Source organism: Mytilus edulis, chromosome 7, assembly GCF_963676685.1.
Source record: "Mytilus edulis chromosome 7, xbMytEdul2.2, whole genome shotgun sequence".
NCBI lineage: Eukaryota > Metazoa > Mollusca > Bivalvia > Mytilida > Mytilidae > Mytilus > Mytilus edulis.
In genome coordinates this window covers 15,297,290-15,321,585 of record NC_092350.1, presented here as the reverse complement: position 1 = coordinate 15,321,585, position 24,296 = coordinate 15,297,290, and the positions used below count along the sequence as shown (strand labels likewise).

General features: G+C 30.3%; 1 protein-coding gene across 2 annotated transcripts in view; it reads right to left on the bottom strand.

The window, feature by feature from the left end:
* Positions 1 to 24,296, bottom strand: part of LOC139530036 (uncharacterized) — a 60,708-nt gene that overhangs the window by 18,013 nt on the left and 18,399 nt on the right. The window contains exon 1 of one of the 2 annotated variants that reach the window (XM_071326073.1): positions 15,952 to 16,078. The exons of the other annotated variant lie outside the window; for it this stretch is intronic. The gene's annotated coding sequence lies outside the window, so the exon portion shown is untranslated. Of the gene's footprint in view, positions 1 to 15,951; positions 16,079 to 24,296 lie in introns of those variants that run through there. 2 annotated transcript variants of the gene reach the window in all.

Sequence of the window (24,296 nt, the reverse complement as noted above, 5' to 3'; positions counted from 1 at the left end):
ATAGCATACATTTGTGTATTCTTTTCAATTTTGATAACAGTAAAATAACATACCACAATATCTGTTTTGTCACGTGTAACAAAGTACTGGCTCTTTGGATAATGATTTAATGTATTGTCTTCTTTTGATAGATAATGAATCTGTTGGGAATATTGGTAAATCGTAAATTCAAAAATATAATCAATCAGTTATTATTCATCATCAATTGTGTCACCAATTTACGTCCGTTGTCATATAGTTATTCTACTTTTTTGCATTTGCATATATTTTTCTGAATTTGGCCTAAATGAATCAACTTAGTGATAAAAATGAAGAGAGAAGATAAGGAGATCAATCAGCAGTAAAAGAAATGCAGATAAAATATGACATAAATTAAAAACGAAGAAAACAAACGTCAAAAAATAACTACACCGAAAACTAATAAAAGCTTAAGTAAAACAAACACAATTTGTGTTTGTGTTACGCAAGCTTTAGTTTTCAGTGTCAATTACAGAAACAAAATAAACATATCAATTTCTTTTAGATTCATTTTAAAGTTAAAATAAAGATCATTTAACAACACCTAAGAATAACGCTTTTATTAATTTACAAATGTACTATATATACATGATATATGTTTGTGTGAAATGTGAATGACGTCTGTATCAATTTATAGCAATCTACAATGTATATAAATTAATACTTGTCTTGCTGTGATCTGTTTTGTTCAAAAATCTGGTATATAATCAAATGTTATTCCTTCTCCTTCAATACTTATTAATGAAATCATCATTTTTATTAGTTTTTTTACGTGACGTATTGAACTATGCAATTCATCATATTTACGTCAATAGATTAATGCTGATTCTGTAAAACGAGGTTCTATTAGAACGTCATCAGGAACCTAAATGTCAAAAATTTATTTATGCCAATATATCTTTTTAAAGCAGATGTATTATAAAAATCGTGTCACATATAACAATATTTTATTCAATCGGCAGCTGAAAGAAACTTTACGTAATAACAATATCTTATCTTATTAGAAAAGTTCACGTCACCTCAAAGCATTGTATAGATATTAGCTATAAAATTAAGAAAGGAAATGGGAAATATGTCAAAGCAACAACAACCCGACCATGGAGCGGACAACAGCCGAAGGCCACCAATTGGTCTTCAATGTAGTGAGAAACTCTAGCACCCGGAGGCGTCTTTAAATTCATATAATTTTATAGCCACGTTGTTTAATCAATACCGTTTCATGTGTTATGAAAGTTTAACTGTTTAACTATTTAATTTACGAAAATACGTTTTGTTTGTTAAAAGAATCCCTCCTAACCTCCCTTCCAAACTCCATAAACTTTATAAAAACTGTTTTTTACATGAGTATATTTTAAAACAAAATGTGCGTAAGATGCCAAAAGGACATTCAACATTTATAAGTAGTAGAGAAACTCACAATGTCATGGCAAAAAAAAAGATCAAATGACACACGACAACACGTAGAAAACTACAGACTGAACAACAAGGGAAAGATTTACATAAACATTGTACGCAAAAGCGAATTGGTAACCTTTGTTTAAACATTTACGCCAACACTAACTTGTGTATATTCATTTAAAAGGGTGTGAAAGAAAATAGAAGGAAACTCCCCCATTGGACCCCTAACATGCCATGACTATAAATTAATAACGCTTGTCTTTTTGTAATTGCAACCTGAATTTACAACTTATTATGACTACTGAGCCGTTCTAAAAATCGTTTCTCTATTTCCGGTGTAATTTTCTCTATACTCGCTTTGTTATTATTAATGTGTTGTCAATACTAGCACGTCCTTCAATTTTCATAGTTTGGAATCATGGTATCATATTTCTACAGAGGACAACGAAAGACAATTTATAAAACCACGATCAAATTAAGGTTCACTCATCCATATCGTATTCAATCAAAATATCTTATCTTTTTTACATTGTATATGCACATTGGTACTTTCCGTAACGAGTGAGCATTTGATGTCGCTTGATATAAACTTTATTTAATCTGAATATGATAATAAACGAGCCTTTTTATTGTTATTTATAAAGTTGTTATGTAAATAAAAAATCGCGAGTTGATATCAAGTTCTCAAGGGTTGTTATACCAGTTTTCTTAAGGTAAAAATCATTTATAGTATAAACTGATCCTTAAAAACATAACTCTTGTCTTTGGATACTTCATGAATCAGTTTGACGTCAAGGTCTGTCTCTGTTGTCGAACGTGAAGGGATCGAACGGGTCAAAGCTGTTTGTAAACTTGAGAATGGAAACTTTGACAATATGGTGAAAAATGTTAGCGATATGTATAACATCTGGCAGTCATTGCTAGAGAAAAAGGACTTAGTTAATGTGTTTGTATGGTATTGTTTGATTAGAGCTATTCAAATTTACAGAAAACCGTATTCCTTCCCAATGCAAAGGAGTAGGTCTAGTAAGACACTATTTTACCCCAAAGTATAATAGTAGTTTTACAAAATTGTTCAAATGTAAATTTTTAGCTATTTATTCGAAATAAGAATACTTCTGTTACATATATATAGGCTGTTTTTGACAATACAATGCACATATATCGGGTACTAGTATCATTAAGTCATGCAATGTTACTGAAATCTTCACAATTTTAGCATTTTAAATTTGAAACGGTTTCCGTCTTTATGGAAGTGGCCGCATGTGTGTTCATTCTTAATATATAAATGTAAGCTGTATTTGACGATAATACATAACAAATACAAAGGTTAAGAGTGAGCGCGAATGCGGTCACTTTCATTTTTGACAACAAAAAAAACCATCTCAGAAGTGGATGAACGCTTGAATTAATGATACTAGTACCCGACTTTATCAGTTGATATCCTTTACATAAACTTATTAAACCGACTGAAGTAGACACTTAAAAGTGTTTAAAAAGTGTCCAAAATCTTTCATCAGATGAACCAGAAATTTGAGGCCAAAATCGGCCCTTATTGGACCTACTCCTTTGTAAGCCGATAAATAAAAGCTAACGAGTTTGGATTCACTAATACATAATTGTTGTTTTTATCAATTCTTCTTTCTGTTGATTTTTCTGACTGTTTAGATAATATTGTAAAATGTACTGTTAGTTTTAGAAACTTGTGCGATATTTTTCTCATTGTGAATGATGGGACAAATTATATAATGCAAATGAAAATATCATGACCCAATATTCACCTTTTATTTATACAAAGGCAAATCAAACGATGGGATAGGTTTAAAAAAATAACACTAGAATTTCAAATTGTTATGGCATTATATGTGTGTAGCATTCCTTGATATCGAAATTGCTATAACTACATGTAGTTTTGCATGTCTGTTCACTGTTAAGAACCACAATAATAATAAATGCACACTCGAGCTCGAATGTTCGGCATTCACATGATAAGAAAATGTAAATTGGGTCTTGATAAAAAACAAAATTGCAGCATACAACTTGTCTGTTACATTATTCAAATTTTTAAAACAAAATACTTTTCCAAAATCTAAAAGACCATTCAAAAAGTTGTGTTAAGCAGTGCTAGATTTTGTATATTACTTTATAAATCCTAACGAGTTGTATTTTTTTTAAAACACAATCAACTGATAATAAGGTGCCATTGAATACAAGACATTTTTGTATGTTATTTCAAGTAATTATTCACTTATTTTAAGAACAAACAATGCATAATTCATAAAATAGATTAAAGTTACTGTAGAAAATGCATCTATAAATTTCCAACTAGCTTCATTAAGTTCTCTTTGTTAACATTTAATACAATTCTACATTGAGTAATTTCCATGCGATACAGACTAACGTGTATCATTAATTATAGATTCATAATGCTTTTATGCATCTTCTATACTCGGTAAGATTCATGTAGCAATATTCACAGGGGTTTGCAAAGAAAACTTGAAACGTTATCGAATATTTCAGGCTAAACGTTTGTTTCTTTGACAATGTCTATGCATTCAAATTAAGAAATAATTCATGAAAGCCATAGATTGTTGGAAATTTACACATGGCCTGGTCCGTGATATTCGAATTTTATCCTGAGCGTTATTAATGAATTAATGATACTAGTACCCGACTTAATCAGTTCATATCCTTTACACAAACTTATTAAACCGACTGAAGTAGACACTTAAAAGTGTTTAAAAAGTGTCCAAAATCTTTCATCAGATGAACCAGAAATTTGAGGCCAAAATTGGCCCTTATCGGACCTAATCCTTTGTAAGCCGATAAATAAAAGCTAACGAGTTTGGATTCACTAATACATAATTGTTGTTTTTATCAATTCTTCTTTCTATTGATTTTTGTGACTGTTTGGATAATATTGTAAAATGTACTGTTAGTTTTAGAAACTTGTGCGATATTTTTCTCATTGTGAATGATGGGACAAATTATGTAATGCAAATGAAAATATCATGACCCAATATTCACCTTTTATTTATACAAAGGCAAATAAAACGATGTGATAGGTTTCAAAAAATAACACTAGAATTTCAAATTGTTATGGCATTATATGTGTGTAGCATTCCTTGATATCGAAATTGCTATAACTACATGTAGTTTTGCATGTCTGTTCATTGTAAAGAACCACAATAATAATAAATGCACACTCGAGCTCGAATGTTCGGCATTCGCATGATAAGAAAATGAAAATTGGGTCTTGATAAAAAACAAAATTGCAGCATACAACCTGTCTGTTACATTATTCAAATTTTTAAAACAAAATACTTTTCCAAAATCTAAAAGACCATACAAAAAGTCGTGTTAAGCAGTGCTAGATTTTGTATATTACTTTATAAATCCCAACGAGTTGTATTTTTGTAAAACACAATCAACTGATAATAAGGTGCCATTGAATACAAGACATTTTCGTATGTTATTTCAAGTAATTATGCACTTATTTTAAGAACAAACAATGCATAATTCATAAAATAGATCAAAGTTACTGTAGAAAATGCATCTATAAATTTCCAACTAGCTTCATTAAGTTCTCTTTGTTAACATTTAATACAATTCTACATTGAGTAATTTCCATGCGATACAGACTAACGTGTATCATTAATTATAGATTCATAATGCTTTTATGCATCTTCTATACTCGGTAAGATTCATGTCGCAATATTCACAGGGGTTTGCAAAGAAAACTTGAAACGTTATCGAATATTTCAGGCTTAACGTTTAATTCTTTGACAATGTCTATGCATTTAAATTAAGAAATAATTCATGGAAGCCATAGATTGTTGGAAATTTACACATGGCCTGGGTCGTGATATTCGAATTTTATTTGATACGATATTCCCGTGCTTGCATTTCCTATCATGATTTTCTTGATAGAGGGTTACTGCTCACAAGGAAGCTATTAAACCAAGAGTTCCAAATGGTGAAATTGAAATCATCCCTTCGTAAATTTTAGGGACGCCATCACGAGTTGGTTGACCGTTATGGAATAACCGTTTCACAAATGATATCGGATATGTTCCTTACGTCGTAACTACAATCCCCTTCCCTTTCATGAATGTGACCTACCGAATTAGACAATTTACCGGATTTGTAATCACATAAGCAACACGACGGGTGCCACATGTGGAGCAGGATCTGCTTACCCTTCCGGAGCACCTGAGATCACCCCTAGTTTTTGGTGGGGTTCATGTTGTTTATTCTTTAGTTTTCTATGTTGTGTCATGTGTACTATTGTTTTCCTGTTTGTCTTTTTCATTTTTAGCCATGGCGTTGTCAGTTTGTTTTAGATTTATGAGTTTGACTGTCCCTTTGGTATCTTTCGTCCCTCTTTTATCCTAAGCGTTATGGCTTTCATGAATTATTTCGATTCTAATAGGACAAATACGGTCATTAAAAAACTGAAGCGGGGTGGGTATGCTGTGTTTGTGGCTGTTCTTTTTTACTCCCTGTTAGATTAAGCTCAAATATCTTTATAAATATATAGCTTGCGTAGGTTATTTCTTGAATAACTGCTAGAAATAAACTTTTAAATTCTTTAAATTCTCAAACCCAACATTTGCCATTTTTAATTTACGTGTTTTTCTCGTAAGCTTCCGTCAAATCCAAAGTTGACATTTTGTAACTAAGGAGCCGCCATGTTGACTTGCTGAAATGAGTAAATTTGCGAATAACGCAATAGAATAGAACATAAAACAAAACCTACCTCAAAAATCAGTTTTAATACAATAATCATACGAATTCCGATGGTTCACGTAACAGAAAACTTTCAACTTTAGCGGTTTCATTTGTATGACGTCATGTTTTGAAATGACTTAAATGCGCCAAAAAGATTAATAGACGTTCGCGGAATTTTATCTAACTTTTATTTTGTTGATTTCTCCGAGCTCTTGTGCATTACTTCTTTTTAATAGGCATACGAATAAGAATAAAAGTCATTTTGTCTTTTTTTAATTGCACTTTTTAAAACAATAAAATCGGCAAAGGTTTTGCAAATAGGTTCCAATACATGTAGATTTACGTGGGAAGTATATTGTAACAGCCATTATTATGTATATCTCTGAGTCTGCGCTAAGTATATTTTATCGAGAATTTTATCACAGTGTTGTTTACAAAGCTAAAGAAGTCATATTAGAATATCTTTTAATTTTCTGCAATATACGTTTTATCAGAGTACGACATACAAATATATTAAGCCACTAAATAAAAATATACATCATTCAAGTGATTTGTCAAATTAGTTCGAATCTACACACTAAAAACCTGTCATCTTCATCCTAGACTAATTCTACTAGAAGACAAACATACTATTGAAATATCTATAATATATATAGTTCGATCAATTATAGAATATGAATAGGTACTGATGGTGTGACAGAGAAGCACACGCAACTGTCCTTGAAGTTGTTATAAAATAATACTTCGAAATTTTAGTAGTATTGATGTCAAAATATATCAAATCATACTTCACAAAATATATTTGCGTTTATATAATACCGATAGCTAAATAAATCATATGGCAAGGGGCGTTATATTTATGGTTTCTGAAAATTGGCCAATTTCTGCAAATTTATTGGGTTTTTTTCAATGGGAATTAGAACAATCTTTGTTTCGGCTTAAATATACAGATTTATTTCTGTTGCAGACAAACAGCCAATTCATCACAATTTAAAGCAATTATTTAGATCAAAGACGTTGCAGAACGATTATAGCATAATACTTTCATAGCGCTGAACGATTTGTTTTAAATATATCCCCATTAGGTAACATTTAATAATAAATCTCTAGGTTTTATAGAGAATAAATGGTGCGTCAGATTTCCAAGAGATATGAACACTATTTATTCAAATGTCAGCAGTCAAGAAATTAAAAGCAGCGTCATATAATTTCAACACATGATTCAATAGAACACAATGTCAATGACCACACCCATCCGGTATAACAAAAAGGGTTACCAACTTTATTCAAAGTATTAGCACATATATGTTTTAGTGAACCCTTTTCATATTTTATCTCTGAACATTTCTTTCACGTTCACATGCATTTGCAAGCTTCAGTTGAACATTTTGTATCCGGTAACGTAAAGAAAGCTTAAATGAAGAATGGAAGGAGAATGACCACTCGACCAAAGAACTGAAAACAACCCAAGGCAACAAATGAGTCTTCATTACAATAAAGAATCAAGAACCCGATGACGTGTGCTTCAGCTTCCAACATAACAATCATGTATATACTATTTCAGCAAAATGGACGCAACACTACATTTAGAAACATATAAATGAAACATATCTTAAAAATTACATCACTGAAGACTTACAAAAACCCGAGGTTCTTCGCATTGAAACAGTCTCAAAAATGCGGGCGGTTATACATGTTTTTTAAATCTCAACCTATCCCCCTACATAAAATATATGTTGTAATAAAACCATTCTTCTATTTTTTTGTACTATCAATTTATGTCTTCCAATTGTTTATAAATTGATTCTTATCTATGTTTATAACTGATAATAGAAGATGACAGCTTTCATGACCTTTGTTTATAACGTTTTTGATTGGAGAGTTAGACTGTCATTCACTAGATTGATAAGAGAAGATTTTAGTACAATCGATTTAAAATAAGTAAGGAAAACATCACCCGCAAGACAATTTCCCCTGAGAAAATATTGTTATATAAGATAAACTGCCAGCTATGGACAACTGGACTGTACATATAGCAACAAAATTATAGTCTAAAATGGTCAGCTATGCGGTTTAATTACCTTATCCTGTCACAAACAAATCTCTGGAGAAATATCAATATAATAAATGAGTCTAAGATATATTCATCTGGTATTGTCTATATAAAATCTGATAATAAACATGTTCAATCTATGTGATTCCTATTATAAAATTACACCGTCTGCATTTTTTTCTTATGTCATTTGAAAATCTTGTTTGATTGCTTTCAAAAACTATTTGTATAATAACAAAAAGGATTGAATGTAACATTATGCGCATGTTAATGCGCATGTTAATGATCTCAAACAAAAAAATGTGCCTTATTGTCCCAGTGTTCCCATTAATACATTCACAACAGTTATCTAAATCCTATTCGGCTATTTTTCTTTATTGTCCGAGATTATGCTTTATGTAGTATATTTGGCAGTAAAGAGTTATCTTAGACTGTACACAAACATCATGATGACTTCAGTGTTAAAGTTGAAATGATCTTTTCTTGTTATTTTGGTGTTTTTGGTCAGTTAAGGGATGTTGTTTGCATGTTTGTGTATAAACGTTTGTTCATCGCTATGGTGTTATCAGTCTTTTTGTATCCCTCCATTTTTAAATACTATCACTTTTTTGTAAACCTGCGCAGTAGGATGGATGTGTGATGAACACATTTGTCATTTAAATGAATTGAAACAATTTCCAAAAAAGTTTAAACAACCTCTGCAACTTTCCTTAAGATTGATCATTTTTGTTTTTATATTGATATATACTGAATGTATACTTTAAAATAGTATCATACACCTTTTCGTGCTTACATGTTTTTCGTCACAGATGTATGTTAAGGTAGTTAAGAGGTACCGGTATAGAAAAAAAATTACAGAATGTTTTTTAACTTTGCCAAAATGGAGAGTTTGCTATGCTTTTTTCTTTAAATGATAAAAAGTATGGGTACAAGTCGTTCAAAATTGCAAAAATTTGCTTAGAATGTTAATACAAAAACACATTTTTGTGCATAGAACGAAATTGATAAGACAGAATTTTAAAATTAAATATGACAAGATAGGTTTTATAATATATTTTAAAAAAAGAAAAAGAAAAAATGGTGTCACCGAACTTATTTCCTTGCTACACGTTAAAAATGAAAATTTCACTACATGTCCAGTACACATTCTGTACTAAAAGAGTTATTTCCCCTTAAATGGCTTATTTGAAAAAAAAACTAATTCCAAAAGCACAAATATTTGGTATTTGTGAAAAAAAATTCGATGATGCAATGAATAACTATTTTTTTAATATAAATAAACAGAACAACCAATAAATTGAAATCCGTCTTCAAATTTGAAGATTTGGGCAAAGAAATGTTACGACAGTCGATATGTTACACTGTTACTATATCTTCTCTCAGTCTTTAGAAAAATACAGACCTTTATTAAAAAGCAATACCAGGTGGAAATGATTGCGAATAATGCCAGTCTTTAACAGATTTTTTCCCCAATATTTGGATTCGTTTATTTTGCCTTATACGACTGGTAGTTTTGGCCAATGTCTATGCTGAACCAATATCACTAATAGTCGAGAAAAAATCAAATATACATAAATATAGATATACTAGACAAAAGACAAATTGCATCTAACTAATATATTTTCATATTTATATATTCTAATAAGAAAATTTTGTGAAAATAAAAAGTCAACATGAAGCAAAGAGCCTACGTAAAAAGAATCTATTTATTTTCATCCATTCTATTGAAAAATAATTTTAAATGATTAATTGCTTTAATAGCTATGACCTTCTCTTCGTGGAAAACTTGTGTTGTGCAGTAGATATATCGATATTCTGGGATGTTAATATCATTTCATATTATGCTTATTTTAATGTTATTAATGTAGTTACTAATGTTGCAAAAACTTTTTTTGATATTTTTGTTACATTTCATGCTTCCCTGATTTTAGATATAGTTCTATTATAAGTACAGTTCCTCATAACTAACTAATTTGAAGATGTTTTTTTCATGTTATGATGTTTATTCATCAATGCATCAGAGAATTGCTTTGTCAATGCAGATAAGGATATAAATAAATGTTGTTAATAACCACAACAATTATGTCGTAATGATATCTTACTACCCTGCAAATGTGTATTTTATTATATAATTTCTTTTCAATTATATATAGTTATCGTCAGGTAGAAATAAACATTTGGAAAATTAGTGAATTGCATAATTTTAATGTGATGAACCATGATATGTTCTGAGTTTGTACTGATGCAAGTATAAAAGGAAATCACACAAGTGGAAGATGTTGGCAGCTAAATCCAGTTATCTGTACGTATTTTGCTCAGTTTTTCGGAATCTTCGTTTTTTTATGCTCTTCAACTTCGTGTCTGATTTGGCCATTCACTTGTTTTGATTCTAATGTAAATGAAACACGCTTCTAACGTACCAAATTATGAGCTTGGTAATGTAAATTTGGTTTTTACCACCCAAGTTAAAAGTACCGTTCTAGAGTCAGAAATAAGAAATATACAATTCTCTCTGATTTTTCAGTTTTAACTCGTTTGTCAATCATGATCAAGTACTCATGTATTCGAATTTAGTACCAATACATGCTTTGTTTAGTTCCACTTTTAATTTTGGTTGCGTATATTATTTTAATATAATACGGAACGTTTATGGACACTTTTTAATTCCTTACTACTGTTCTGGATGATTTTTGCAATAATGAATTGGTTGCCATTTTCGAGTTAAACTTGGTATCCGACAAAATTGTTTTCATGAATAATAGTAAAGTAGTGATAATTGGACACGGTATAAGATATGTAACTTTATAGGAAGATATTTTGTTTTGTCTTATTAAGTTCCACCGTATGGATGGATGATGTTTTACAGACTAAAAAGTAAAATCACAAAAATACTAAACTCTGAGGAATATTCAAAACAGAAAGTCCGTAATCAAATGGCAAATTAAAAGCTTGAATACATCACACGAATAGACAACAACTGTCATATTCCTGGCTTGGTACAGGCATTTTATTGTGTAAAAATTGGTGGATTAAATATGATTTTATAGTTAGCTAAACCTCTCACTTGTATGACAGTCGCATAAAAGTTCATTATTCAGACAACGATATGTGAAAAAAACAATCAAGCATACAATGTTAAATTGTCATAAATAGGAGTACAGCAATCAACAAAGTGTTATTACTTTAAACACAAACAAAATTTTATTATTAAATATCACACTAATTGATGGTCACTTTGCTGTGTACAAACAATTTCGGAAATATGATATTTTCAGAGCTATTTAATCTGATACATGTTTCACTGACATATGTGTCTAGTTCTGTATAATGTTATATGAGAAAAAAATTGTACGAAACTGAGGATTAAAGGTAAATACTTTCTCCCACCGGCAGAACCACTTTGAAACAATAAAAAGACTATTAAGGAAACCGTTCTCTACACAAGGTAAAGCCAGTATCACTCATTGACAACTGGTTACTAGCTTTTACTTAATGGTACAAGGATACACAAAAAAGGATAAGGGATATCCAGCATATCCTATAGAAGTCCGTATACAACATTCCCAAATACATAGGTGTCTCTACAACATATCATGCTCTAAATTAACACTAGTCAACAGAGACTATCAAACCTCATTAAGTATACTAGGCTTATAATTTTGTCGACAGACGTACGATTTTGTCTACGTCAGACACGCCAGTGACGCTTAAATTGAAAACATTGAAAATGCGAATTTGAAGAGCACAAAAAAAATCAAAATAGTTGCCATGTGAGGCTACGGCAATTTAAACCGTGGCGTAGAAAACAATAGATTTTTAACTTGTCACCTTATTTGTTTGAACGACAAAACATAAATAAAAGAATATAAAATGTAGATAGCAGTGCTGGAATATCATTTTACCTCGAAGATAAAGGTATAGAAATGCAGAGATATATTTTATAAAAAACAACATTAAACAACCTAAATACCTTATTATCAATGGATAACGTTTCCAGATAAACGCATATATCAAAGAACTTATACTGATAATATTAATATTTGCCCGCAATTAAACAACAACATTCATTCTGAATAAACTCTTTAAATGATACACAGTGACCATTAAAAAGAAACAGTCAACAAACCAACCAACAGGGCCATAAGCGTAACATGAAGTTACAATATTACAATATTGTATTACAATACAAAGTTACAATATGGGTCTTCATTACAGCGAGAAAATCAGGCACCAAGAAGCTTGCTTCAACTTTCCCCTAAATAAAAATGTGTACTAGTTAAAGAAAATGGACATCATATTAAACTCCAAAATATATAATAGTTATGAAATGTACCAGGCTTAAACTTTTAATATAAATTAACCAAAATTGAAACTCATACAAGACTACCAAAGGTTAGAGTCTTTTGATTTGGGACAGCCTAAAAATGCCGGCGGGGTTTAACATATAATGTGAGATCTCACCCCCTGTATACCTCTAACCAAAACTAACACACTGCACCAACAGTTAAAAAAATCAGTTTAAAAGAGGTCCGAGTTCAATGTCAGAATAGATGACAAAAGAAACTAAGCAAAATTATAATAATAAAATATAAATATTCTTTATAAAGCACAAAAATGTCAGTATTCAATTTAAAAGCTAACAAAACCTTTAAACAGACTTATTAAGAAGGGATATAGTTACGATACTGTTGTCAGGTCATTAAAGATTGCATATTTTGGCGTTAATATTGATTCACTTATAGGGTATTTGCATCGGAACTAAACACATTAATTTGAAGAAAAAAAACAGTTGTTGGCATGACACGGTTTATGTTTTATTCTCATATTTGTTATGATGGTATGATACTTAACCCCTCACGGGACAGATTGTGCCTGATATTCATATGATGAAGACATACTCATTCAATCAGTTTAATTGAAGTCTGGAGCTGGCATGTCAGTTAACTGCTAGTAGTCTGATGTTATTTATGTATTATTGTCATTTTGTTTATTTTCTTTGGTTACATCTTCTGACATCGGACTCGGACTTCTCTTGAGCAGAATTTTAATGTGCGTATTGTTATGCGTTTAGTTTTCTGAATTGCCTAGAGGTTTAGGGGAGGGTTGAGATCTCATAAACATGTTTAACCCCGCCGCATTGTTTGCGCCTGTCCCAAGCCAGGAGCCTCTGGCCTTTGTTAGTCTTGTATTATTTTAACTTTTAGTTTCGTACAATTTGGAGTTTAGTATGGCGTTCATTATCACTAAATTAGTACATATATAGATTTATTTAGGGGCCAGCCGAAGGACGCCTCCGGGAGCGGGAATTTCTCGATGCATTGAAGACCTGTTGGTGACCTTCTGCTGTTGTCTTCTCTATGGTTGGGTTGTTGTCTCTTTGACACTTTCCCCATTTCCATTCTCAATTTTATTTACAAAGGACTACTAAACGTAACTGACATGTCAGTCACTAAAGTTATTTTTTTATTTTTTTAACCCTGTTTACCACCATTCCTCATGTGAACTTGTACTTTTTTTTATAAACACTATGAACGACAAAATTATTACATTCTTCCTATGTGACGTTTATATTATCGGACGTCATACACGCGAAGCGATGCATGTTGTTTTAAATTTGTAAGTTGTTTTTAGTGCTTTTTAGTTAAGTGTTTGTTTTTAGATTGTGACACTATGATGACTGCTGCAACTATCTTACCTATTATGTCTGTTTTGTTCACACATCGTTGAAAATATAATCAAATTTAATGTGGTTGTCATACAAGGTAGGGGTTAAGCGCTATAAAACCAGGTTCAATCCACAATGTTCTACATTTTAAAATGCCTGTACCAAGTCAGGAATATGACAGTTGTTGTCGATTCGTTTGATGCATTTTATCATTTGATTTTGCCATTTGATATGGGACTTTTTGATTTCTTTTGTGATTTTAACTTTTAAGTTTGTTATGCTAAACAAATACAACAGATTGATATGACAATTTACAGCTTATAACTTTATATATGCTATTCAATAATGATAATTCGATTAAGTAAACTTAAATCCTGGTCAAACTCATAACAATCGGAAGAAACACATCAACTATAAGCTGAAAACAATGGAACAAGAAAAACACTCAACTACAACAGCAAAAAATAACCCACAACATACATGGAAACAAACTGCTGATAACATTTGCTATATTTCTGACTTCCTTCATGGCATTTTAGGACAAAATGGTGGAGTGGATCTGGTTTTATGGCTAGTCCAAACCTCTCGCTGATTTGACAATGATAGGACACCGCTAAAATGACAACACTACTTAACCGTTAAAATCATATTACATGTTACAATTGTTTATTTCAAATAGCCTATGAACCTATTGATAGCTGCAACTGTACAAAGAGAAATCTACCAAATTTGTGTTTCGAGATAAATTTTAAAAAATGCTATTTTGACAATGGTTCCATCATCTGTTTTTTCAGGTTTGATAATTGTCTGAAGCATAAATATAAGTATCAAGGGAGATTTTCTTTAATTGATGATATGTTTTCAATTGGTTTTGTAAATTTAGAAGAAAGGTATTTCAAAAAAAAATAACAAGCGAACTACTGAGGCCAAGTGGTAGTGGGTTTATGATAAGGTGAGCTAATAATAACATTATTTTTCTCGTTACGATTGTTATTTCAATATTTTATTACATGCAATGCATCAGCTACATCAAAGATTTTTATACTTTTAGCATGTTAGCGTCATGTGGTGAATGTTGCTTCGTTGCAGGTTTATATTGTGCTATAATTTGTAATAAAGCTGAAAAGGAATGTTTATTATCACCTGATAAGAAAGGTCGGTGCACTTTCAAATATGTTTGACTGCTGTATGCAGGAATCTATTATAGGATAATAATATGTGCCATGCATTCATTTTTAAATCATTATGCATAAAGTAGTAAAGTGATCTCTCTCAAAGGATCTGAATTAGGTTAAATATAGGGTGGGAGAAGATGTAGCCAAATTCATAAATTTTTGGTATGATCGTAACCAAATAAAGATCAATAAACCTTTTCAACGTTACTTTGTTTGTTTGTAACCTCAAGTTAAGAACAAAAACATTATAGATAATTAGGAAGTCAATGAAAATTTATTATTTATTCCTACAAATACGATAGTTGTAAAACTGATAGAAAAAAACGTGGTCTTTAGTCTTTGTTTACTATTCTATTCATTGGTTTATTTAATTGTTTTGCATATAGAATAAGTCAGTGTTAATGAGGGGCATAAGAGATGTACCGATGTCCAAATCTCATAAATCTATTTCGAAAATACATTTAAAGGTCAAACAAAACCAAAGAAATAAACTCAAAAGGGACCAATTCCTTTTGTCAAGCATAATCTATATCATCATTTCAATTGCTGAAAGTGTTATCGATGTCAAATTGTCGTTAATATATCAATAGAAACATTTAAAACATATGTAGTAGTTTTGAATTATTTACTTTTAAAATAAATTGAACAGCCAACAATATGACAGTGGTAATTCAAATTATGTCACCAACCAAAACACTCAGAACTAATAAAACACAGTGACTTCTCTCTTCGATGTTGACAGTTATTTGAATATAGTTTCAACTTTCGAATGCGGAAATGATATTTAACAAATACCAATTAACAATTGTAATCAAATTAAAATAATTTTCAATAATAATAATAATTCCACAAATTGACCTCTAAGAATTGTCAGTTTAAGGTAACATTTGTTAAAACATACATATGCCTACCTTAGAATATGCAATCCTGGTGATTATTATAAATCCATTTACAATGAACATATTGATTGAAAAAAATCTTAAACATAAATGTGAGAATATTTGCACGTCATGCTCCTACGGTTCAATTTCGATATATATCAACTTAATTTAATCAATGACGTAATCAGAAATAAATCGTGTTATTATACCGGTTGAAGATGCATCGTTATTCCCAGGTGGATGATTGACGATAAAAAGATGCATTTCAATTTACAAAAATATATACAGAATAGTTATTTGAGTTTTAAAATCTATTATATGTTCTGTTATTGTTACTATTTTTTCATGACTTTGGTTCTTTATTATACATGTAACAATAAATAATGTTAAACAGATTAAAAAATTAGATAAGCATTTTCTGAAAAGAAAGCACTAAATAATTAGAACAAAATTGAATAAAGTTGCGATAAAATCGTATCGTGCATCTTGGGAATTTAGTTAAAACGTTTTACTATTTAGCTTTTTATTGTGTTAATGTAATAATATAAAGATAACACTTAATAAAGTTTGTGTGTCCAAACATATGGATGTTTTGCAATCATAAAATCGATTTAAACATTGTTTAATTAAACAGTACAAGTACGCACTTCTCTTGAAACATGAAAAAGATGTAGCGAAAGATTGCTTATATCTACTTATCTATTTGAAATGTTTTATAAATTAATTATAATAAGAAACAAAAACGGGTGCAACTCTAGTAGGACCGAGACTGTTCATATAAACTTTGTGTAGCAAGCAGATTGTCAGCGATGAATTTTAACCCGTGAGAGCTTTACGGAATTTTCAGACACTCAATTTAATTACCATACCAGTGAGGGTAAGGGAAAACTGAAAACTAAAGTATGCATTCCTCTAAAAATACTAATACTAAGATATTCTAAATTTATCACTTTTTATAATAAAAACCTAGACAAAACATTAACTTGCGGTTTATCTTTTGTATTAGAAATGTAAGTGAAATGGTGGTTTACCATATTCGAACGTAAAAAGGTTTAATTATATAAATGGCCACCGTCATTTCACATCAAATTTATGAAAACGAGGAAACCTTCACTAAAAATGCTAACGAGAATAGTAAAATCTGTTCCAAAATACAAAAACAGAGTTAACTTCCTTCACTTACAATAGGTACACATAAGGTCACCATACAACTTGAAAATTGTTACATTAATTTTTTTTAAATAACACAAAAACAAGTACAACTTATTTTCACATTTAACTTTATTTATAGCATGTTATATGCCAGAAATTTTATCGATTCTATACGATTCAGGAAATTACATGTAGAAAAAACTGAGTTAAAGCGACACACCTAAATAGAGATAAGTAGACAGTTTGGTTAACTCAATGTTTCCTCTAAATAAGTTTGTAGCAATTAGATCGAATTTAGAAATGTTCTAACGCAAGGAATTCTACGTTAATTAAGCAATAAATGTATCTTTGATTACGTGGAAACATTTGCTGAAACTAGATGAATTGTTCAATACGAATGCATTAAACAAGTGTCGGGGTTTTAAATGTGAATAAATAAATAAGGTTCTACTGTAATAATAATTATGTATTGAGGGTCACATTTGTATCCTGTGTCCCTTTTTCATATATACGACGGCTTTTTGATTCTTGAGTTACTGAATAGATATAAAGATTGAAATAAGTAAAAAAAAAATAAGAAATGGATTTAGTAATATCTATTCAGAGCCACATTACACAAAAAGAATCATAATACATTGTTGTTTACAATTAATAAAAGCACAAAATCAATTATGAAACACGTGTAAAAATGTTTCCACCTTCTTATGAACATATAATCAAGCACTCAATGACCATTTCAACTCTTGTAACCACCATAGAGACATATGTGTTATTCATTTAAGTGTTTGAAGTGGTAAGTTAATTATAAATACCATACGATAGATATAGAACTGATAGAAACGGTCATTGATCATTGAAAAGGGAAACTTACATGTGTAAATGTTGTGGTTTTTTTTTTAATTTTTTCACAATTGTACATTCCGCAAACTGTTACCTATCAATCAATCTAAGATTCAAAGTGTAAAACACATCATTCTGCCCGGTACATAATGATACAGAAGAAAGTATGTCCTCACATAGCCTTTTCAGTTAGTAGTTTTTAACATACATGTAGATGTTAGTACAATAATAACATATGATTTAAAATATGTGATCCTTTATCAACGATAAGAAATATTCGAAACGTTCCAATACCCAAGCAAAATACACCTGCTATTCATTATACTGTATCATATGCAAAGAATTAGAAAATATTGAGATCGTATGTTTAGATCGAAAAGACCCAAAAAACTTTCACACAAAAATGTTTTTGATAAAGATTCCAATTTGTTTAAAATAATTGTTTTGGTAGAAACTTTCCATCGTATGTGTTTTGTCCAAAAGCTCTATGTTAAATTACCACTTTTGTCAAAATAAGTCAAATCCAATTTGTTAATGATCATGAAGGACCTTACTGACCAGAAGTTCTCAGATTATCTAATATTAACCTGTTTTTATTGATTCAATTAACGAAATTACAAAAGTCGAGCAACGTTTACTCTACATGTAATTTCACTTACAAATTATTTTGTAGGTATTTCAGGAAGAGAACATGACTGAAGAAACACCGTTTATATATACCTATCTTAAATTTCGCATGAATAGACATCTTAACCAAATTGTCGGCTTTGTTACAATTTTAATATTCAGTTATCTCTTTAATAAAAAGTATAATAAGTCAGGCTTTTGCAATCCCTTTACATCACCACATGACTATGGTGTTAAGGGGTTTGCTGAATAAAACAACATTTAAATAATTGACTATATCCATGAGTATGATACATGAGCAACACATTTGCATTATTTGTATTATTTTACCAATAGATGTAGGTGATACATTATTAATCACCATGCACTTCAGTATTCATTTTTAAAAACATACTAGTAAGTAGAAAAAAAGGCTTTTGATTGATAAAAAGTTAGATTTTGTTTATGATATTCAAAATATTTAGGTTTGAACAAATTACCGCCTATGATTAATAAAAGACATGTGATCGGCTATTTTGTTGATACATATATTACGAGGTAGGAATCATTACCGTATGTTTAGACTGCCATTTGTGTACGTACACAATTTCTAAAAGGGGAGGTTTTAGTCGTTATTTTCACATGAACATATAAATGTATAAACAACCTGTAATGAAGATATTGTACTACTACGGAATAGGGAAATAGAAATAGTGACATCACGTTAAACTGCCGGAATTTCGTGAAAGTCAAGTTCATCTCGATAAAAGTAGGAGGTTTAGCTACACATAAAACCAGTTTTCATCCATCATTTTTCCGCATAAGATATGGCCTGTACCAATTGCAAGTCAGAAATGACAGTTGTTATCCATTCGTTTGTTTGAGCTTTTGATTTTGACATTTGAGATGGGACTTTCCGTTTGGAATTTTCCTCGGCGCTCGTTTTTTTTAATGATTTAATATTTTTCGATATATGAGATAAACGCTTCCTTAAAGGTAGATTATAAAGTGACAACACTTACATGTATAAGAAAATATCTGATCTGAATACCGAAGATCTTGACAAGTGGCATCATTTTGTCTTCGGTAAGTGTTTTGAAAGAATTCCTTTCCATAAGAACAAAAAGAAACAATTCAATCAGATAAGGGTGCACAATTAGTACCCATTGGAATAACTGTTTGATAAAATATAATTAAATCAAACTTGACAAATAAGTTGTCACGTAAAACATATACAAAATTATTTAAAACATAGTCTTCTATTAAAATATAATGGGCATCTATCTTGTTCTCCAATTAGGAAGACTTTTCGTGAAATTAATCCATAAAGAGTATATCTACTCCGCTCATATACTATTTTTAGTAGAATGTTAACCTTTTTTGCAACTTAACCGAAGACAGTGGTGGTCGTACCTATTCTGACGTAGTATTTGTGCCCTTTTTGTACTCGGAACGACGTATGTTACTGATGCTCCTTTATAAATGTTGCTCTCATGGTGCCTTTTTTATTTTAATCTTTTTAACTTGTGTGATTATCGTTCGTCCTTTGATTATGAGGTACCCAAATATCAGTATAAACATACACAGAAATCACCAAACATGTAAGAGGTATACCCAACCAGAGGAAAACCAGAATACACATACAACATTAGCTCACACAAGAGCATGTGAACTGTACTAATTAAATGTGTTGTAAATGAAACCACTAGCTTCACAACATAAAGTCATTAATGAGTATTTCACTAACACAGCATGAATTACAGTAATGGCAAACTAAACACAAAAACCACAAGTATTCATCAGACACCTATATTACAGAAATGATGTCTGTAAAACAGGCAATATTCATTTACGAACTGCATGATTTTACAAATTATTGATTGAGATTGGAGGATATTATTTTTCCTACTTTGATTTAATTATAAAAATAGATGGAGAAAAGATAACACAAATGTTTTACGTGCATGTTGCACTAAAATGTATCTAAAGAACCTGAAAGATCAAAGCTTCAACTAAAGAGAAGTATTGATTGATTAAAACAATGCAAGCATGTAGAAAAATTTCAATGAGAATTTCCGAAAAGTCATTTTACATTTAGCGTATTTAATTATAAAAAAAATTGTCTACTTATAATTTTAAAATTGCTTGACTGCTATAAAATTATTACAATTGTAGCAAAACAATTTAACAGAATACGACGATAGCCAACATAGGAATAACAAATAGACGTATTTAATCTTGAAACTTTAGAACAGACACCTATGATTGAATATCACTTTTATGTGAAGGACATGTTGTAATAGACATTCAACCTATAATGACAATTTATTTGGACATTTTAGACATGCAAAATACTAATAACCCAAACGAAATACTATAGATTGTTTTTATTAAAATTTGATGTTTCAAAATTTTTGAAATCATTTGACAAACTAGAAATCACCCTTTTCATTTAAATCCCAGACTTTTAGTTCATATTCAGATTTATTTATTGATTTTGTTTAGTCAATCAGCCTTTTGACATTTGTATTAGGTTTATGATTCAAAAATATTCTGAACTCGGGCCTTATCGAAGCTACATTAATTGTCGAAATGTGTATCTCCCTTAGTAAAATTCATATTGTTAATTGTATTACTAATAGTTACATCATAGTATTAACTAATAAGACATATTGAACCTAAATATATATTTACAAAGTGATGTTCACCATATCTTTATTTAATATAATGTGTTGTTGATAGATATAAAAAGATGTCTATATACCGTTTGTTTTATACAATAAGACCATTTGCACGAGGACGAAAAAGGTTTTATTGACATAAAAAAAGTATATTGACTGATGACGAAGTCCGAGGTCATATACTTCCTCGGGTGGATATATCATGTACTAATCTCGTACAAATGCTACAGTTGCTATGTTATTAATTTCCAACTATCCTTGTATCATAATGTGTAGTGCATTATATTCTCTTTTTTTCGATCATTGAATTTTGTTGGAATTTTATAATTATTATATCGCCTCTTTGACAATACCAATATACATATATTGATATTTCAATTAATTGGTTTTATGACTTTTTGGTGTACAGTTATGATTAATTTTTTTTTCAAATAAGCAATCAAAAGTATACACTTTTTAAAAACTTTTAATAATATCATGAAATTCGTTAAATGCCGTCGCAAAGCATATTTGATTACAAATAATCTAAGAATTATTCTTTTCTATCCGCCGGTTCAGTCGACCTTTGAAAATATATTTTTACATGCGAATATTTTTACGAGTCAATATATTTATACAGGTTAATAATATGAACTATGATATATAACGCCTCTTTTGATTGGTTGACGTCGTAGTCATTTCCACTGCTCAAACACAGTTTTACAGGTCCTAATATATCAATCTCAAGTTGATCATTAAAACAAGTAGACGAAGTCATTGAGCTTGTGCAAGACAATGTTACGAAAAAAAAAAGAAAAAAAAGTTATCCTACAGACAGATATTTCGTGAATACCATATACATGTTATTTGATAGATTAATAATACTGTTTAATTTTCGAATTCATGTAGCAAAACGTGGCATTTTAGACAATTCCCATTTTCATCTGTGAAAAAGTATATATGTCAAAAGTGACAGCCGTACAAATTTATTGACAAACATGTAAGATTACGTATTATGAATCATTCAAAAACATTTGAATACATTCCGAAACAGTCAAAAAATTGTTACTTGTTTGGATGCGCTTTCAATGAAGATGATATCGTTAGCATATTTGAATTTAATCCAAAAAAGGAAAAAAAATTGTCACAAAGCGAAAAGATTTAGATGCACCAATAATGGCTCCTAAGGCTCATTCAATTTAACCACAACCATCAAATGAAGGTTTTTTTGTTTTCTTTAAGAAGAATGATAACATTACCGTGTTCTTATCACAATGTTATTCATCATTGTTATAAATAAACCTAACTACTATTGATTATACTAGAGTTATCAACGCTTGACGAAGGCAAGTGTTACATAACTGAATATTTATGCTTATTCTGTTGTATAAAAATCATGAAGGTACTGTTCGGATGAAATGGATCAAATCATAGCTCAAACAAGGAATGATTAATTAGACACACAAGTGTAACGAAAAGCCGTTTGTATCAAATAAAACTGGCACATCTGTTTACTCAATGGCATGGTTAACTGCTTTAAACGTCAAGCACAAAGTTTTATTCTAAAGAAAGGTGTAAAAGAATTTTGAATGAGGGTTAAGAAAAAAGGCGTTAAACTCTACTTGAATCTTTGATAAGTTTATTACTATTTAAACTGGTAAAGTATAAATTCGAACCTTATAATCATTATAGTTATGTAATGATCACGATCAATGCTCGGATCAATGAAATAAATTGCGCTATAATAAGAAGGTTAGGTAATGAATTCCTTCCATAGTTTAGCTTGTCATGATCATTAGTTAGATAATGTTAGTTCCAAGCGATGAGTGACTTTCATTCAGAATCTGCAATCTTGAACCAAAAAACACACATTCTTTTAAAGCCATACCCGTGTTTAATACAAAAATTTTCATAAAAACTATTGTTGTGTGATGCAAACAGTCAATATAATATGACTACATGGTATGTAAATTTGTTTAATAATGACATTATATACAAATGTATAAACTATTTTCTTTGTTTTATGAACGCTCTGGCTACAAAGTGTCTATTAGATATCAAAATAATTCTTGTTTGTTGTAGCATTTGAACATGAACAAAGTAATAAAGGAGGTTATCACAAATACTTTTAGGAAAAGGAATAAATATTCTGGTCAAATGGTAAGCTCTAAAAAAAACAGCTATTCAAAAACGACAATATCCACGAATTTCTCTGATTCTAACGTAATCTATATTTATTCAAGTACATAGAAATATAACCTGTAATTTTCGTGCATTCACCTTTATATCAGTCGGACCTAAATGATTCTTGCAATTTTATAGTGACATAGTGTTATTATTATCTTAAATATAGTACCATAGTAGGAGGTTTTTAAACAATTGTGTTTTTACTTGTTATATGGAAACTCCCTTATTAAAAGAACCAAGAAATACATGTTCTTTCTCGACATTTATCCTTTTTTATCCTGGAATTATATAAATCGGGCATCAATCTGTTCATTTTTCATTTATCTCTTTATTTATGTAAGTTTCACCTAAGTCAAAATGCAGAAATCGATGGGTCTCTGTGAAAACTGTTCAAATATGGAAAAATAAAGGTTGGAAGGTAGGTGAAACTTACATAAATGAAGAGATAAATGAAAAATGAACAGATTGATGCCGGTTTATATAATTCCAAGGCCCTCAATCGACACCAGAAGCGATGAAGCAGCGCATCTATTTTGGGTGGGCAAATATCCACTTTTGTGAGATGGGACGAGCTCTGACGTCCCACGGCCCCAGCTTGTCTGGCAAAACAGCCGTTGGCCGTCAGAGTTATCTCGGACTACTTCAGTACAGGAATGGTAAAATGATACAATTTGTTTGGTAAATTGTAAGTTCGCAGATATGCAGATGTATAAAATCAAAGATTGGGAGCCATTAATTAAGAATAATGAAGGTATCTGTTAAGTCGCTTTGCGATTTAATTATTTTAAACGTCACCTTATTTTGTGTTACCAATACAAACGAAAACGTTTGAACATATATTTAAGGAAGCACTAACTGACTCTAACAAATACTACTATATCCTTCTCTAATATTACTTTTTTTTAATCTATAGTTGTTAATTCTTTTTTA